This window comes from Belonocnema kinseyi, chromosome 7, assembly GCF_010883055.1.
Source record: "Belonocnema kinseyi isolate 2016_QV_RU_SX_M_011 chromosome 7, B_treatae_v1, whole genome shotgun sequence".
Taxonomy (NCBI): Eukaryota; Metazoa; Arthropoda; class Insecta; order Hymenoptera; family Cynipidae; genus Belonocnema; species Belonocnema kinseyi.
The window spans coordinates 2,131,308-2,138,509 of record NC_046663.1 but is presented as its reverse complement, the minus strand read 5'-3'; positions in this window follow the sequence as shown (position 1 = coordinate 2,138,509).

Below are 7,202 nucleotides of genomic sequence, written 5' to 3'. Positions count from 1 at the left end.
AGTTCTCAAAGTACATTATGACGTTGGTGTGCCTAACTTCGCCAACACTGTGAAGTGTGCGAAGCTCAGATGTTCTCAACGGAATCTACTGCTACATTACATCTTACCTAAACGGATAATTGGGAATGCTAAAAAAAAGCAATAAGATATTGTTCCCTAACCAGTTCTAACGATCTGTACAGTGCCCATAGGAAGAATTTATCAACTGCAACTACACTGGAAACTTGTAGAAACAGATTAGAAGTTATACGGTATAACCAGGTTTGCCAAGTTAATTATTTAATAATCTCAGGTCCTGGTCGGTGTGAGGTCCTTCGCCGGGTCGACTGGTTCCGTCCTACGGACTGCTTAGGTTCCCATTGGCTGCCTGACTGCTAGTCATTAAGTGCCCGCCTCAACTCTCGACCGATGTGTGATAGCCGTGAGGGCTTTACAGCGTGGGTATGCAGGGTTCGTTCGGTGTAACATGGTGTTTCATCTGGCACTGCCACTCGCCGTTCATCGCAGAACTACTGCGCCATGTTGCTTGTGCCTGACCGGTGATTTCGGTAACCCACTACCCCTCTTTTTGGTGGAACATGGCCGATGGCGGTGATTGTGCCCGATTGGTGCTATTTCTCGTAGTTTCGCGGGATCGCTGCGCCGTTTTGGGAGTGAACGGGCGTTCTTCCTACGGGTGTTGGTGAACGGCCTACTTTCTGTGACATTTTCCCACTATTTACCACCTGTCAGTTTTCCTTCGTTGATATGTAGTGTTAACTTTTTTTCTGTGTGTGTCCTATCCTCGACCTAAGTCCCTTACATTTTGTCGTTAAAAAAATGGATACCATGTTGAATCAAATAAACCTGGACTGGGATATACTGTGGTGTGACACTGGTCGTTGTCCCTACCCGAGTAGCGTAAAACACAATTAAAACTATCCCTTGGTCTAGACTCGAGGGGTTCTTTCCTCATTATATATACCTATTCAGCGCACCTACGAATATTCTAACAGGCCAAGTACAAAATTTCATATCCGAACTAGCACAGAACTTTAAAAACCTGTTTAAAATTAAATATGTTAAAACTACAGCTAATCGCCAATGGAGCCCTCTAGAGAGCCTACTCGACAATTAGGAATTTATTAAAAACAAACATCAAGGATCATAACACTGAATGGGATCAGAATCTTAAAATAATCTGCATAGCACACAATACTATGAAGCATGACGGTACAGGATACTCACCCTTTCAACTGATCTTTGGAAGAGAGACCAATTTGCCCTCAATGCTAAGCACAACATCTAGCGTCAAGTATAAAGAATATTGGAAGCGTTGCCATACCGCAGGGAATCTATGAATCCGCAGATTCTGTTAAACTTATTAACAACCATAAAGGTGATAAACTCTCTCCTTTATGAAAAAGATCAGCAAGAATTATAGAGAGACAAGAAAAAAACAACTACACTGTACTTTTTAACGACAAGCGAAATAGTATAAATAACAAGCCTTATTATCAATAATTCCAGATTAAGAATACCTACTAATCGACCAAAGACACACAGCATCTGTACCTTGCATAGGGAATTAATCTGCTTCCTACCGCTTAGCAGTAAAAGATCGATAATCAATAGAGAAGACCTGTCTGATAGTTTAGGCACATATACAAAGAACAAGTTCCATTATTCTCTAGACTATTACACAAAGGAATACAGTAAAGTCATATGATTTCGGCTACAGGCAATGGGCACGCTAGATGCACTGAACATCTTAAATATTTAGGAATGAGTAGGGTACTAACAGCAGCTCAGAAGGCGGTTTTATTAAACACATTTCGCATTGTGAGCAACTTTATAGACTATTAGGAAGCAGACTACTAAAAACCCATGCAGTAAGGGCATCCCAGTATATGAAAAAAGATTCATAAGAATTTCAAGTTAATAGGGAAGTGCTAGGATTTAAATACGATTTGTGGAACTTCTCGGATTCATGAGTCTTTTGATAGGTCGGAAGTATGTCGAATTCCAAAGGGTAATCTATGAAAAGAGAAGAGCTATTATGACACATATTAGTGCGGGATAATTTCAATATTGGAATTGTGTGATATTTATGAAACATACTTTTGAATTCATAGTTTATTTTTCTATTTTCATTCCTGAATTCAAAATAAGAGCCAGTGTCTGCGTGCTTGTGTCAAAGTTACAGACGCCGGTCTTCGGTGGTGAATTCGTTAATAGTAGAGAACAAGAAAAATACGTAGTATCGTCTGCCTGCTAACTGATAATTAATTGGACCTTATATGTCAGTATTCAATGTGTTATAATATTGTTTGTTTCAGTAGAATTTTTTACTTATCACGCCATTACAGACTTCGACCGACTGCGTGAATTCGAGGCGAGGGGCAAAAAAGTGATAAGTATTGTTTTGTGGCTAACAATTGTAACTTTCACTTTAGTGCTGATTGTGCATAACATTTTTTATAATATGAGCACCGAGCCTTTAAGCTGAACACAAATTAAATGTGAAAATGTCTTACAACATATAATGGGGACCACTATTATTATTAACTTATATATTTGTCCCAATAATTAAAATCTAATAAAATTTCACATTTAGTATTTTCTGACTGCATGGCATTCAATTCCTTTTAACACGCCTAAGTTCTGTTCTAACCTAAAAATTTAGTCATATTTCGCGAACAGAGAGGAATTTTAATTTGATATCAGTTTATTCCTTTCAAACGCAGAAAAGGGAGTTCCGAAACCGGATTCAAAAGTAATTCCAAATTCTAATTATGTTTAATTTTTTTAATTGTTTACGTTTACTGGGAGCAGTAGTAAAAGACGAACTCCAAACTACAACCTGCTCATAATTTTGCACCTATTACAGCATTATCGTAAAAGATTCCAAAACATCGTATGAAATTAACGCATTGACGTTAATTCAATTCGTCATGCTGTGGAAGATATCACGATTGTATTAATGTTTAACAAAATTCATGGTAATCGTGTTTAGGCACCTGTTTGGGCCATGCGCATTGGCAATATAAAAGTTCCAAGTATTATATAACTTACAAATAGTTGTGAATAGTAAAAATGGAATAATATCGAATATGTAGCTGACAATACTGTAAGAAACAAAGGTTACGTAAACCCTTAGGTGACATATTATTAATTAAGAAATGTCAAGAGATTAAACTGTCTTAGTCAGAAGCGGCGGAGCCTTTTTTCTAAAGGTAATAATTACAAATATAACATTCATATTGCCAGAGATTTGATCGAAATTTCAAAGACTTCACACAAATTTCAAAGATTGCACAATGATTTCAATGATTACCGAAAGATTTCACAAAGATTGGACAAAGATTGCAATCATTTTTTAATGATTTTCTAATGATTTCGCAAAGATTTCCAGAGAATTTGCAAAAATTTTACAATGATTTCACAAAGATTGTAAGGATTTCCCAAAAATTATACAATTATTTCAAATATTGTGGAAATATTTACAGATAGATTTCAAAGATTTCACAAAAAATGCAAATATTTCGCAAAGATTTTAAAATAATCCGCAAAGATGATTTCCAAAAGTTTTAAAATATTTGACAAAGATTTCAAATATTTTTCAAACATTTTACATAGATTTCAAATATTTCGCAAGGATTTTAGATACATTTCAAAGATTTCACCAAGAGTTCTATCATTTCACAACGATTTTTAAATAATTCCCAAAAACTTCACAAATATTGAAATGATTTCACAAATATTATCAAATGTTTCAAATATTTTGCAAAGATTTGATAAAACTGAAATCATTTCCCAACTATTTTATAATGATTTTACAAATATTTGAAATGTTTTGAAAAGATCTCAGACAGATTTAAAAGATTTCAGATAGATTTCAAAGATTAAACAAAGCAAGAAAGAATTGAAAGTTTTGCAGTTCTGATGTTCCGATGAATTTAGTCACTTGATTTCAGGGGGGGGGCAAATCAAGACTTTATCCCTCCATGGTCAATTTTTAACGAGGCAATTGCCCCCTGTGCACCCTAGGGCTCCGGCGACTCTGGCTTCAGTACCGTTTTTAGTGTAATATTTCTCTCTTATAATCCTAATATACTTAGGGCCGATTTCGCCAGATCTGATTAAATCGTTAATCATTGATTAACCTTATTTAATCAATACTTTGCGTTCCACCATTCTTTTAGTCATGATTAGGGGAAGATAATCACGGGTTATCTTAACCGCCCAATAATGGCTGGTTATGGAGTTTAATCGGTGATTAAAGCAACATAACCCCGAAATTGAAGTGCAAGTACAATGAGTGCAGTATACAGGAAGGAAATATGGCTCTGTTTTACAATGATATTTTATCCTCATCTGATGATGATGAAATGCTTAACCACGTTCAGAGAAGGACACGAATATTCAGACACAATTGCCACTTCTCTTCTATTACACTTGCCACTGAAAACACTCGTAACCTCAAACTTTGGGAATCTTATTATATGCTAATATGTCGCCGAGTGTTCATGAAGAATTTCGTTCTAACCAATCAGAGTTGCCATTACAACAGAAAGACCTAAAAACTAGACCTTATTACGGACAAAGTATATAATTAGCTAACCAGAGGTTGAAAATGCTTGGTAGAACGCATCGCTGGTTAACGCTGATTTAATCATTGATTAAAAAATAATCGTGATTCGTTAATCTTGGATTTAATCAGAGTTGGTGAAAATCGCCCTTAGTGGTTTAAGTAATAAAAATTATGGAAATACAGAAACGCGCAGATGCATGAATTTATTGAAATTTGTTACTCTAATTCTTCAAATGATTGAAGATGCTAGCTGCTTTATAAGGAATTGTAAATGTTTGGAAAAAAGACATTTTATGTCATTCTTAAACGTTGGAAAAAGTCTGAAACGCCTAAATAGCAAAACGGTATACGAAAGTTTAACAAAATTTGTTATTAAAAAATTGAATAATTATTTGGAAAAGAGAGTTTAAACTTTAGTGTTTTAACTTTTTTGAGCTTTTGCTTATAAGGGTGGTTTTTTCATCGTGTTTCAATTCTGTAGGTTTAGATTGTATAGAACAAAAATATTGTATAGTAGATGCGGCACCACACTAGCGAAGCTATAATAAGTTCCAAGCGTTAAAAACAATACTCGTGGTTAAAAAAAAAACAGATATCTTCGTCTACTAATATTTAAATCCATCTATTTTTAACTAATAATATTTTTTAGTTCTGTAATGGTGTGTTTAGATTCATATTTACTGGTCGCCGGCCAGCACAAAAGTCTTAAGAGTAAAAGAGACAGAGAGCGGATAATTAAAGAAAAGTACTCTATCTCTTTTACTCTTATGACATTTCTGCTGGCTGGTAATCAGTTCACAGGCGTGTAAATACACCATTGTTCTGTCTGGGGTTCCGGAATCGGAGACGAGAATCGATTCTTCAATTCTCAAAAAATGTGTCGATTCTGAGAATCGAAGAATCGACGCTAAGAATCGATTTCGACTCCGATTCCGATTCCCTTACTATAAAAAATCCCGCCATTATTTAAAATTTAATGCATCAATTTCAAGTCAGATTAACAATTATAAGTAATAATAAAGTATAATGTATTTATAATTAGTATTATATAATTTAATAGTTATTAAAAATAATTTTGTGATGAACGAATAAAGAACAATATATTTTAAAGTTTTAGGATTAGTTTTTATTTCTACTTTATTTTTTATTTTTACCGGTCCCATAACGGGGAACAGAAGAAAGTTTCTATCAATATCAATAATTTGTAATCTAACCATACATATGTAACTATACATATATTTGTAAAATATCTATAACTATATTACAACGAAAAGGTAAAAATGTTCTTTTCGATTTCCTTTAATCAAATATAAGAACTCGCCTTAAAAAAGACTCGAATCATAGTCGAAAGATTTCAACAGTATTTAAATAAAGAACATACAAAAAAAAACAGATAAGGCCACATCTATTGCCATATTGCTTGGTCCAGTGACCCCAAAAATACACCTCAAATACAATAAACACAGCCCGACTTAGGTATTATTGTCATTGTAACAGGTTGTCGCGTCGTGTTCATCTGAAGCACCCTAGCGCAAGCGCAATACGTCTAACATGAGAGACAAATATTAGAGAATCGACGTGGAATCGGGGCTCGAGAATCGATTCTGCCTTCGATTCCACCGGATGGAATCGATTCCAAAAAGTCGATTCTCGAGGGCAAAGAATCGATTCTTTCTCAAAATCGGAATCGATTCCGGGATCCCTAGTTCTGTCATTCTGTTATTTTCGCCAACACACATTCCCTTCCAATCTTTTCTTTAACAGTGGTATTCGCTTCAATTTTCTTTTGGGTAACTTTTGGTGATTTTGTTGTAAAATTAAAATATGGCAAACTGAGATTGTGGATCAATGAATACCAACCATTTAGGGTTCGTATTTAGTTTCTCGACCTCGATCAATCAGATTAGCCATATACCAATAAGGTAATTTAAAATGAATTCTATGCGGATTATTATTTCTACGATAACGTACCTTTTCACGGAGCTTGAATTTGAATTTTTCACTGAATTAATATTTCCTATAGGGTTCACAATCTAAGTTCTCGACCAATCACATTTGCCATATAACATCGACTAGAAAGAGAGGACAAACCGAGGAAGTTGACCTGTCCCTTTGTAAGGATGGTGCTTGGTTCTACTCATGTTTAGAATTAGAAAATTCTCGGTAACAAAGATTTGGAGAAGGTAACGTAGAACGTTACCGTATTTTACCGAGAATGCGAGTATTTATCGAGAATTAGCGAGAACTTTCATTTTCTACTATTATTTTTTCGTTTTTTTAAGCTAAATAACTTTTACATTCCTTAACAATTATAAATGTTCCTATTAGCAAAACTATGTACCTATGATACTCAACTGAAGATAAATAGTTAACGTAGAACAATGACTATTATATAAATCTCATTCCTGTAGCTCATCGGTTATAATCTATAACAGTTCCTTGATCAGTCTTGGAGAATTAATACTGTCATTAAATTTACTCAATCTGATTTCCGTTCCTAAATCTGCTAACTATTTAATCTTAGGAGTGAACAACAGATGGCGCGCGAATCGCTCCAAATCATCTGTTTTCAGTCAGCACCACTCCCGACTAGATATATGGTGCAGTCACAGTCCACATCTTCTGAGTT